This window comes from Hibiscus syriacus, unplaced genomic scaffold, assembly GCF_006381635.1.
Source record: "Hibiscus syriacus cultivar Baekdansim isolate YM2019G1 unplaced genomic scaffold, ASM638163v2 tig00110895_pilon, whole genome shotgun sequence".
Lineage (NCBI taxonomy): Eukaryota > Viridiplantae > Streptophyta > Magnoliopsida > Malvales > Malvaceae > Hibiscus > Hibiscus syriacus.
Window position 1 is genome coordinate 3,953,307 of NW_024062903.1, and position 13,020 is coordinate 3,966,326.

Consider the following 13,020-nt stretch of genomic DNA (forward strand, 5'->3'; position numbering starts at 1 on the left):
CTTTGAGTTATCTGATCTGGTTGGACAGAACCAATCATTGAATTTGGAAGATGAATGTGCTCATAGAATCTTCTGGAAGTGTTCTTTGAGTTATCTGATCTGGTGGACAGAACCAATCATTGAATTTGGAAGATGAATGTGTTCATAGCATCTTCTGGAAGTGTTCTTTGAGTTATCTAATCTGGTTGGACAACCAATCATTGAATTTGGAAGATGAATGTGTTCATAGCATTCTGGAAGTGTTCTTTGAGTTATTTGATCTGGTTTGACAGAACCAATCATTGAATTTGGAAGATGAATGTGTTCATAGCATCTTCTGGAAGTGTTCTTTGAGTTATTTGATCTGGTTTGACAGAACAAATCATTGAATTTAGAAAATGAATGTGTTCATAGAATCTTCTGGAAGTGTTCTTTGAGTTATCTGATCTGGTTGGACAGAACCAATCATTGAATTTGGAAGATGAATGTGTTCATAGCATCTTCTGGAAGTGTTCTTTGAGTTATTTGATTTGGTTTGGTAAGAACTACATAACCAATCATTGGAATTAAAAGATGAACTGCATGATCATCTTCATTAAGAAGTTTCTTTTCAAGCTTCTTTGCTTATTCCTTTCCTAAAAATCATAGCACAAGTTTCGCCCTTTTGTAATTGGGATCATCACATAATGGCTTCCCATCTTTTACCGGAAGAAGTGCGTCAGCATCTTTAGTCATTTGAGCAGCACATATAAAATTTATCAATTCTGCAATTGATGAATCTGGACCACGTCTCTACATGGCTATTGAAGCATCAACATCTGAGAATCCCATTTTTGTCAAGTATAACAGTTTATTCTCCTCAGCAGAATCAGAATTCAAGATTTCTCGGTATTAGAAGAACTATCGATATCTGTGAAATCATCTTGAAAGGTCACTTCATAATCAGATGAGTTGTTATCAGAATCAACATGTTGTATGAATACAAGTTTTTCAAGAGCCTATACTATTGAGTTTTATTCTCAAGAGGTTTTGTTACATAATATCTACATCTACATTTGTCAAAGATGATAGATTCTCTGATTTGAAGAAGAAAGATCTATTGGGTTTTTACAATTGAAGAAATACTCAATTCACCGTCTGAAATCAAATAAATTAACATTCATGCATCATATTTTAGGTGTTTACAAAATAGGTGCATTTTCATTCATTTTCATCTATGTTGAATTTTTAACAGGAATTTCAAAGATTTAGCAAAGATTCAAATCTATCATTTGATGTATTGACATTTCAGAGAAGGTTCATAATGAGAAGAACTCATCTGAAGAAGGAGAAGAAGTTCATAATGAGAAGAATTTGTTCAACCTTTTGTCTGAATTCATCACTTGATGGATTATTTTTGCCAGAGAAGGTTCATAATGAGAAGAACTCATCTGAGAAGGAAGAAGAAGTTCATAATGAGAAGAATTTGTTCAACCTTTTGTCTGAATTCATCACTTGATGGATATTTTTGCCAGAAGGTTCATAATGAGAAGAACTCATCTGAAGAAGGAAGAAGAAGTTCATAATGAGAAGATTTGTTCAACCTTTTGTCTGAATTCATCACTTGATGGATTATTTTGCCAGAGAAGGTTCATAATGAGAAGAACTCATCTGAAGAAGGAAGAAGAAGTTCATAATGAGAAGAATTTGTTCAACCTTTTGTCTGAATTCATCACTTGATGGATTATTTTGCCAGAGAAAGTTCATAATGAGAGAACTCATCTGAAGAAGGAAGAAGAAGTTCATAATGAGAAGAATTTGTTCAACCTTTTGCTCAAATCTATTACTTGATGGGTTATTTTTTTTCAGAGAAAGTTCATAATGAGAAGAACTCATCTGAAGAAAGAAGAGAAAGTTCATAATGAGAAGAACTCATCAAAGCTTATTCAACCTTTTGAATGACTCTATCACAGAAAAAAAGGAGGTCATCATCATCCCCAGCAGAAAGTTTATAATGAGAAGAACTCATCTGGAGAGAGAGAAGAATTTATTCAATATCTCCATTATGATCAAGTGAAGCCAAATGGATAAAAATTTATTATCTTTTCATCTTTGCCCTATTCTTGTTAACAAGAATGAGCAAAGAGGGGCAGCTGAAGATACTAATTTTTACCCATATTATTATTATTATTATATATTATTATATTTATATTATTATTATTAATATTATTTCATTATTATTATTATTAAATATATTAAATACATATATAAATAATTAATTACAGACCCAATTACAACTGGACCGACCCAGTTACAAACAAACCAGAACCGGTCCAGACCAACCATAAACCCTAAACATTTGGGGGTTTCAGTTAGGGTTTCCTAAACCCTAATCCCAGCCGCCTCAGCTTGCTGCCGTTGGATCTGGCAAGATCCAACGGTCCAGATGGCTCCAGATGGAAACCCTAGGGTCTGATACCCTAGGGCCACGCGGCCGCCGTTGCTGTTCTCGCCGCCTCCGCCGTTGCCACGTCCCAACCGAAGGCTCCAGAAGCTCCAACGCCAGCCGTCCACGCCATGGCTACGGGGTGAGTCACCACTGGTAGTCCGGTGACTCACCGAGACCCCCTCTTCGGACCGGTCTGATGGCCACACCGGTGGTGGCTATAAAAGCCACCACCCGAACCTGAAAAAAAAACCAGAGACAGAGACAGAGAGACCAAAAAGAGAAAAGACAGAGCCGGAGAAAGAAAAAAAACAGAGAAACAATAAAAAAAAACTACTACCAACGATCTCAGTCAACATCCCACAACCAGTAACAAAAAAAATAGAAGAAAAAGGAAGAGAGAAACTCACCGAGGAAGCCGACCGTCGGATCTCACCAAAACCTTCGAAAAACCGAAGGTATTTTTTTTAGATTTGCTCCAATTGAGAGCCGTTTAAAGGAAAAGATCATCGGAACCGTCATTAGGACGGTCCGATCTACGTTTCGATGTAAAAAAAAATTTCCGGCCACCGAAGACGGTGGCCGGCGGCGGTGGTTGACGGCGGACGAACGCCGACTGACGGCTGCCGGCCGGCTGGCTTCTCTCTGTTTTAGAGAGAAGGAAAATGAAGAAATGAAGCTGGCCCTTCGGGCCAGCCGTTTTGGACCTTTTATAGGCCTTCCCGAACGACGTCGTTTCGGGAAGGACTATGCGCGTAATTAGACAATAGTTAAACCCCGTCCGCCGTCCTCCTAACTTGTAAACTTTACATTCTAGTCACTAAATCGATTTTATAATACTTTTAATTCATCTTAAATTTTAATTTCTTTTATTTTAGTCCTTTTTTTAAAAAATATTTAGGATAAATAACAGATTAATCCCTTAATTTTAATAAATAATATTTTAATCCCTAGTTTATATTTTTAATTTATTTTATTCTAATATCCGAATTTTAAATAATTTATTTTAGTCATTAAATAAATAAATAAAGAAATAGCATGTTTAATCCCTATAATTTTGATTAATTATAAATTAGATTTTTAAATTTTATTTTTACTATAATTTAGTCATTTATTTCATATGTTTTCATTATTTTACTGCTTTTAAAATATATTGTTTTAGTGGTATTATTTGTTTATATTTTAAAAATTTTTATATTCATAAATATATATATAAATAGTAATTTTTAAATATTTATTTTTAATATCGAAGAAAGGACAGTCTTAATACAACTGGATGTCCTATTCTGATATTTTAAAATTAAAATTAAACAATATTATTTAAATTAATATTTATCAATCAAAGAAAGGAGCTCTTAAGGCACCTAGAAGTTTTTTTGATATTTTTAAATAAATAAATTTTTTATATAAATTTGAAATAATAGGATTATAAATTAAATATATTTTTGAATTTTTAAAATTTTAATAATAGAGACAATTTATAATTAAAAAGTACCAATTTTTGGGCGTTGTAGGGGTGCTAATCCTTCCCTAAACGTAACCGACCACGAATCCCTTTTTATTATTAAAAAGAACGAATTTTTGGTTATAAAACGCAGATCAGTTCATTTTTTTTAATTGATGTTTTCTTAAAACTCTTTTAAAGAAAATAATTTTTAGGTATTCGACCTACCTGATCCAAAGGCGATGGCGACTCATAAATTATTTTCAAAATTATTTATTCACATCAATTTCCCTGCCAAGTATAATATTTCGTGCCCAGACAAAAACCGGTTACGACACCCACATTTATATGTTTCTAGTAGAGTGTCTTATGGGGTCGGATAATATGGATAAATACAAAATTTAATGTTAGAGGCGGATTTATAAAATTCTAAGACTAAAATCAAATTATCAATAGAACTCATCAATTGATTTTAATAGTAAAAGAGAATATTATTCTTCTTAAAAATTTTAGATCCGAATAACTACATATTTGTTGAGTGTGTATTTTCGATTGTTTAGAGATTTTTAAATAAATACCACATTTCAGAGTTTGATGCGATTTTAGGAAATCTACTGTTTTCATTCAGGCAAAGATGCTTTTATTACTGATCTCATCTGATTCAGTACAGAAGGTCTCAGATGAATTCCTAACTCCTTTCCCTCCTGTCTTAAAACATTATTAATATTTTACAGTGGAACAACAACTTGGTCGGTTAAGATTTATTATAACTCCCTCCACTTCTCATCCATTTTTAACTAGTCTTTCACAAACATTCTTGAAGGACTCCGAATTCTTTTCAATGAAATCCCTTGTTGCATCTTCCAAGTTCAGCCAAACCGTTGGATCCGTCTCATCCAACTCCATTCCACAACGTTCGCCGACTGCAACAACGGCATGCATTTTATCAATACACTTTACCAAGGGTTATAACTAACAAACCCTGAACGTGACACGGCAGGATCCGATACTTCATACCTGGATTAAACCGAAAGTAATGGATCTCAGTGTGCATAGGCAACAGCGTCCTCGAGGCTTCCTCTGCATGATCAACCGAGCATGCACCCACAATCAGCACTTGCCCCGCATCGAGATATCGCCAACCACCTTTCGAGCCTACAATACGTCAGATACTCATAAATCTATGGTGATTTAAACTCGGAACATTATTGAAGGCACCATCATACTCATATTCTGCATGTATATCCTAACAAAATGGTAATTTAAACTCCAGCTGGTCATGGTAACTGGAAAAGGTTTTATATGCATTTCGAGAAGATCTAATGACAAGTCCTTTAGATGGCAAAGACACAAACACAAAACAAAAACGATTACCTTGGTAGGCAAGGAACCAGAACCGATTGAAACTATACAGTCAATTTTAGTATCAGGCCATAAAAGTTATGCTTCTCGTATGGAAAAGATAGTTGGATTGTTTGCTAAAGGAGCACCATCGATCCAGCAGAATACACCTATTTAAAAGGTTAAGAAGCTTAAACATACATAAATAAATTGTTAACAAAATCAAGCAGAAGAAAATACCGTCGGAAAAGTCATCAAGATAGTATGGAGCAGCACAAGATGCTCTTATAGCTTGCCACAAAAGATGTTTACAACTTCCAACAAAAGCACTTCTTTTGCAGCCAGCCTGGATACCTGTAGTTGGAGATCCTGGCATGGTGGTTCCGGAACTTTCAGATGTTCCAAGAGGCACCTCCGGCGTTCCCACAGGGTACTGCACATTAAGAAAAATCAATGTATTAACAAACTACTACAGCTACAAAGATATTACCATAATAGACAACTAAATAGTCTACTTATATCTATAGGACCAACATAATACTTGAACTCAATTAGAGTTCGTATGATATGATAGAAAAAGGAACAATTGACCTCAAACCTGATAATTGCGGAATACAAAAAGGCTGAGCGGGTGTAAAACTCGCTAAAGTTGACACAAGAAAAACTTTTGGAATGTTTTTCACAGTTGTTTCGATTAGTAGGTCATCACCGTCTTCATCACCACACATGTCCTGTAGCAACCTCTCTAACTTTTCTGCATCGTGCTGTTATACTAGATGCTACAGTTTGCTGTTGAAAGAGAAAGGACTACTTTGAAAGGTAAACAAACAATAGTTTCAATTGTTGAATGCACCACACCAAAACACCTTTACAAAATAAGAAATATGTCGCAGCAGATGTGATTGCGATGTTTAATGGATTAAAGGCAATATAGATAAAATTTTCATTATTTTGGGATATAGTTTCATATAATTATTCAACCTCTGTTCATACAGATGCACATACATTTTTTATGAAAGACATGAAAGGAACTCTAGCAGCAGTACCCAATAAAGAAGCACAAATTAATATACGTAAGAAGAGAAAATCATACTTTAGATCCTTTTGCAACAACCCTGAAATTCTGCGATGAACTTCTATAAAGCCGGTCCAACTTGTTTCTCCAAGATGCAACTTTGTTATCCTTTGGCACAGGTTCAGAGAAAACAACTTTTCCTACATAGTCAACACAGGAGAAGAGAATAAACAAAGTGAACTACAACCACATATAGAGTGGATGAATAATGATTCTTTATGTAGAGCATATACTTACCAAGGTTTCTGTATATTTCTTCCAATTGATCTGCGCTCATCAACTTAATACCAAGTGCAGCAGAGAAAATGCCACTGGTTGATGTCCCGCATATAAGGTCAAATAGCTCATGCATTCGCTTACCAGTTCCTTTCTAAAGTTTTATTTACTCGTGGCTCAGGTGTAGCTGTCAAACGCACGAGAAGTTACCTCTCAAGCTCTTAGAAGTGACAAGAAGCTGACGATTCTCTCGACAAAATGCCAAATTTCCAACAGCTAGCAAAGCAAGCCTTTGCACCTGATTACACTCAAAAGGCTAATCAGACATAACCTCTAAGAAAAAGAGAATCAACTAAAAACCAAAGAGTTACCTCTGTATTTTTATGGTCGAACAGTTTTTCTAATGAACTCATAACACCAGTAGTTAGCATCTTCTGAGCTACAGTGTCAGACCCATAGGCCAGTGTGGCCACTAATTGCAGCACAGAAACCGGATCCTCAAGGACAGGAGATTTCAAAATAGTTTCAATTGGTTGCACGATGTCGCATCTTATTAACATTTCACTATAAAACATCTCCAGCAAGATTGGCTAAAGAAGAGAAAGCTTGTTCAACCTGAAACAAATCAAAACTGTTAAAGAGAAACAGCTCACATTAAACACTCATAAAAGGAACGTATATGAATCATACCAAACGGAGATTATCACTATTAATCATCCTTATGAGCTGCCGCGCAGTATTCTCATCTTTACCAACAATTAAGCGATTCCCCTGGTCTTGCATTATTAGTCTGGACACTGAAGAGGCTAGCAAAGGGTGATAAGAAGTGGGAGAACGGAATATGAGGAAGAAAAAGGTACTCAGCTTGTGCTTAGATGCAACAAAATAAGAAGTATTCTCCATCTGCAACCCAACTAAAGCAACAGCCTTATAGATTTATCCATGCTAATGTAAAGGCATGACCAGGAAAAGAAGAAGAAGAAGCTAGTCTTTGTTGAACTTGCCTTCACTCCAAAAGAAGACATTGATCTCCAAAAGGTCTCAAAATCACATACAAAAAGATGGCTTTACTATCTCGCGATCGCACTTCAACAACAAGCGTAGCTTTTTACCCCCGATCCTCACTCTAGAAGCCTCAACCACTCTCCCTGGATAACCCGCGCCGCCGTCTCCGTCCTGAGATCAAAGAAAAAACCCCGATTGCAATACCCCTAAACGAACTATGTTCCCGTCCCCGACATACAAAATGAGTCGTGTACATTCAAGCCAAGAAGTTAAACAGTAATTAGACCGCCGTTGACGACTTTCATCCCAAGGTGCTAAGCCCCGCGGACAATAATCGTTAAAAAAGCTATGCTTGTGAAGGCCATTTAAGCAAAGAATTATAAAGAAATGGACACGATTAATCTGGAATTAGATGAAGTAAAAGCAGCCTTTGCATTAATGAATTTGTTGATGATCTGATTCCCACTAAAAAACAGTCAACACTTTGTGTTTGGTAAAATAAACTATTAAGCACTTTCTGATCATTATTACATAATTTAACGAGACAATAAAAGAGATGATTATCTAGCTCATTTGGTAGAGCACAAGGTTCTTAATTTTGAGGTCGTGGGATCGAGTCCCACGGAGGTCATTTCATAATTTGGAGGTCTTCTACGGAAGTTGCTCTCAACCTGGTGTTGGGGGCAGCCTACTATCTTACCTCCCCCTTACCCCATTACATATGGGAACAAGGGACAACCATTTTAACGAGACAATAAAAAAAATAATGGCCAAACTAAAATTTTAAAAATGATCTGATTCCCACTAAAATTATTTCTTTATTGATTTTGAGTAGTATTAAAAATCAATAAAAATTAATTTTAATATCATAGTAAATGTATTAAAATATATGATAAACTACAAATTTAGTAATTAAACTATTACTTTTATTCAATTTGATACCTAAACTTTACGTTTTTTTCAAAACCATGCCTATCGTGGTAATGTTATGTTATCATTTAAAAAATAAAAAAATAATATGTCAGCAATTTCGTTAATTTTGTAATGGTGGAATATTGAATTGAAAATTGAACTAAACGTTAAGTATTATTTTGAAAACAAATAAATATTATTTTGAAAACAAATAAATACCGAAATAGAACGAAAATAAAAATTTAAGTATTAGACGTTTTCTCTCGAGTTGGACTGCTCCTTACTTTGATTTTTTTGGGGGGGGTAAATTTAAGACATTTATTTCGTAGTTGAAAATAATATTATTATATAGTGTATTGATAATATAAATATTTTATTTATATCGATGACTTTTTATAGATGAAAACAGCAAAAATTGAATAGTAGAAAAACGTATTTGCGTTATGTTGATTTTTTATACAAATATAGCCGCTAGTTTTATTTAAAAAATATTAAAAATTATAATGAAATTCAGGAATTAAACATATAATTAGAATATTTATTATAGTTAATAATATAAGATAACTAGTCACTTGAGATCATAGAATACAAGGAAAATGTTAAAACTCATCTATAAAACTAGAACAAAAAATGATACAAACAAATATAATTGCATTAGCAAATGAGTCACAACAAGAGATTAAACTACTAAAAGATTACCGAAAATCGTAAATCAAGATGCAAACCCTGTATCCAAGTCCAAGCCGAGGGTCCGAAGTAGAGAAGATCAATAGAATAATAAATAAGCGATATCTTAATCAGTCGTTAAAACGTCAAATTCAATCTTCAAAAAATTAAACGAAAGAAAAAAGGACCAAATGACCGATAAAGAAAATGAAAAACGTGCTAAAAGACATATGAAAGTGTGCTATAAAGATAGAGAAAAATATGTTATAAAAATAAAATTATTAAAATTTAAAAAAATACAAAATACAAAATACAAAATACAAAAATATAATATAAAATATAAAAAATAAGAAATACAGACTGTAACACCCCTAACCCGTATCCAACCCGGATTCGAATCCGAGGTGTTACATTGACTTTTCAAAACTCTGTTCTTTACAAATTCACTAAAAACTTAATTTCATCAATTGAGAAAATGAATACTTTACAGTAATAAATACAATCAAATTATTTTACAACTCAATCAGAGCATATTCAACTCAATCAATTAGTACATGCCAACTATATTAAAAAATAATCAAATACATTAATTCATCTATTTTCTGATCTGAAACTTTGTAAGGGAGATGCTAACTTGTCTTGCTTCTCTTAGCTTCTCTTCTCGCTTTTGTAACCTACGTGTGAAACAATCACACGCTAAGTTTATGACTTAGTGAGGCATTAAATTTATAAAAGAACTCTAACTATTTAAACATGCATAAGCACATCATCTCATGATGTCACACCAAAACAATATAACATTACATACAATGTTATATACACATATACATATCTCACAATATTTCCATCACTAACCTTATTCCACTATCCATATTCTTATTATTTATGTCTTATAATCATATACTCATATATTCATTCATTTAAACCACATATGATTCATTTAATCAAGCAATATACACATCATCTCATAAATCATATAATACAATTTATATCACAAAAGCATATACTTTACATGTAAGACATATTTATTATTATCTCTTTGTTAGCCCGTGTACACTTTTGAGAACTATAGATATGTAAGTCTATTGAGGTTGTGCACTATGTTGTCAGCCCGTGTACACTTTTGAGAACTATAGATATGTAAGTCTATTGAGGTTGTGCACTATGTTGTCACCATAGCTTGTATAATTGTCCAGAAGGACATATCCAGAGGTTATAAAGAACCTCGGCAACTGTCCATAGGTCTCGAAGAACCTAGGTAAACTGTCCATATGTTCCTTAGAATATAGGTATACTGTCCATATGTCCCGAAAGACATAGGTAATTCTTTCCATATGTTCCGTAGAACATAGGTAAACCATCGACTCTTGGCATGCCAACTATACCACTAGCTCTCATATTACATAACATGGGCATTATCATTTATAACATTTCACATATTCATATAAACACGTAGTTCACTGTCACATATCACGTAGCTTATGTCGCATAACTTGTATCACATATACACATAGACACATGGTTCACTTACACGTAAAACGTTTTCATATGATTCACATATCACAAAGCTTATCACAGATAATTGTATTCTTTTTCGTATAATCACATAGTTAAATAATATTTCATATGGTCTCATAGGTCATATATGTTGGGTTATGGGGTCCAGCGATCACCCTTAGGGATTCTATCGTGTATGGGCATGATATCAGTGCGTGACTGCCCAACTTGCCGAGGCCCACGTGTGCCTTGTGAAGCCCCTAGGCCCGCTCACAGCACGCTATAGATGCGGGGCTCTGCAATGCCGTGGTGAACTGTGGGGGGTGCCCCACAAGAATCCACATTGGCTTGGGGGAACCCAGTGATCACCCACTACAAAGATATGAGGTTAAAATGACACACCTACTTATCACCAACTAGTTTTAAGAAGGAATGGTGATCATTCGCTTTAGAACTCTGTGGTTAAGCGTGCTTGGACTAGGGAAATCCAAGGATGGGTGACCCACTGGGAAGTTGTTTAGAAATGAATGACTCGATCTTAACAACTGGTATCAGATAAGGTTGCAGGTTCGAATCCCCCAAGTGTCGCTGGGGGTGATTGTTGGGTTATAGGGTCCAGCGATCACCCTTAGAGATTCTATCGTGTATGGGTGCGATATCGATGCGTGAGTAACCTGCCGAGGCCCACGTGTGCCTTACGAAGCCCCTAGGCCCGCCCACAGCACGCTATAGATGCGGGGCTCTGCAATGCCGTGGTGAACTGTGGGGGTGCCCCACAAGAATCCACCTTGGCCCAGTGATCACCCACTACAAAGATATGAGGTTAAAATGACCCACCTACTTATCACCAATTGGTTTTAAGAAGGAATGATGATCATTCGCTTCAAAACTATGTGGTTAAGCGTGCTTGGACTAGGAAAATCCAAGGATGGGTGATCCATTGGGAAGTTGTTCAGAAATGAATGACTCGATCCTAACAATATCACATAGATACGTATTCAATACTTATAGTCACATATCTTATCTCTTGTTCTAATAGGTTCATATTTATCATTTAACACATAGATTCTTATTGCATATTTTATATCATATTCTTATACCACTAATTCATAATATAATTTAGGTCATATCGCTTAACTTATTTACTCTTTCACTTATTCATATAATTCATTACACCAATTTCTATAATTTATACAACATCATGCACTCATTTTCCTATAATTGATACATTAATGCCATATACTTTATATTTCTAATTGTTATAACATCCTCATATGATTTCAAGTACTTTGATACTATAATTCATATCACATAATAATTTCACCTGACTATATCTTATGTTCATTTCAGGCTTAAATCGTATAATATCTAAGTCTCTGTTATATAGTTTACGCTACCTATACATATAATCTTATTTGAATCTTATAGGTAATTGCTACTTCTCTTGTCTCATTTCCCTTTTACAAGTTTACATGATTTATTACACTAACCTTTACAATAACATATGACTTATATCACTTATCTCACCATATTTAAATCCTAGTTTACTCTATTTATTTAATTCAGTTTCATATAACACCTATAATCCTTCTCATAGGAATTTTATAGTTCTTCATTTTATAACTCATATATCATAGTTTCTATAGTGCTTATCCTATAGGTTCGTATCACCATTATATAGTCATGCACATATACAAATCATGTATTACATATAATCACAAATATCACATATACTCATCTACACCCCATGATCATGCTCATGATTTTGCATACTACCATAGGAAATAGATCATCGCGAGTCTTGTTTCACTATCAGTATCACATTTGATATACTTTAATATATCATTTCATTAACTGAAATAATAATTTATTCCATTTCCCATTAAAGTGCATCGGTACATTCTACAGTGTATCGATGCATCCCTTAACATATGCATCGATGCACTACCCATGCATCGATACACAAATCACCTTCGATGTTTTAATCTTAAGGGGGTGTATCGATGCACTCCTTATGCATCGATGCACTAATTGCATTCGATGTTTCCATTTTTAAGGGGTGCATCGATACACACTGAAAATTTTCTGGAAATTTACCCTTGATGCATCGGTACAGGTTGAATGTGTACCGATGCACACTAGCCCAGAATTCCATTTCGTGCACGAAAATCCACTCAAATCAACTTAAATGCTTCATCTTTCATCCCCTTTCATGTTCTTAACTCATATAAACCATCTTTAACCTCAAATTTCTATTCCTCATATGTAACTCAAGAATTATACCAACTTTGCAACATGTTTTAATGCCAATTATATGGCTTCTAACTTCTTAATTAAACCCTTGACAAGTCAAATTTAACTTTCAATTTAACTTATCAACTTTCATTCAAGATTTCATTTAAAAACTTCTAATCTTTAATCTCTCTTGACTCCTTTATCTTATAGTTTTAAGATAAATTA

General features: G+C 34.4%; 1 pseudogene; it reads right to left on the minus strand.

The window, feature by feature from the left end:
• Positions 1-5,176: 5,176 nt before the first annotated feature.
• On the minus strand, positions 5,177-7,700 carry LOC120145883 (annotated as a pseudogene).
• Positions 7,701-13,020: the final 5,320 nt, after the last annotated feature.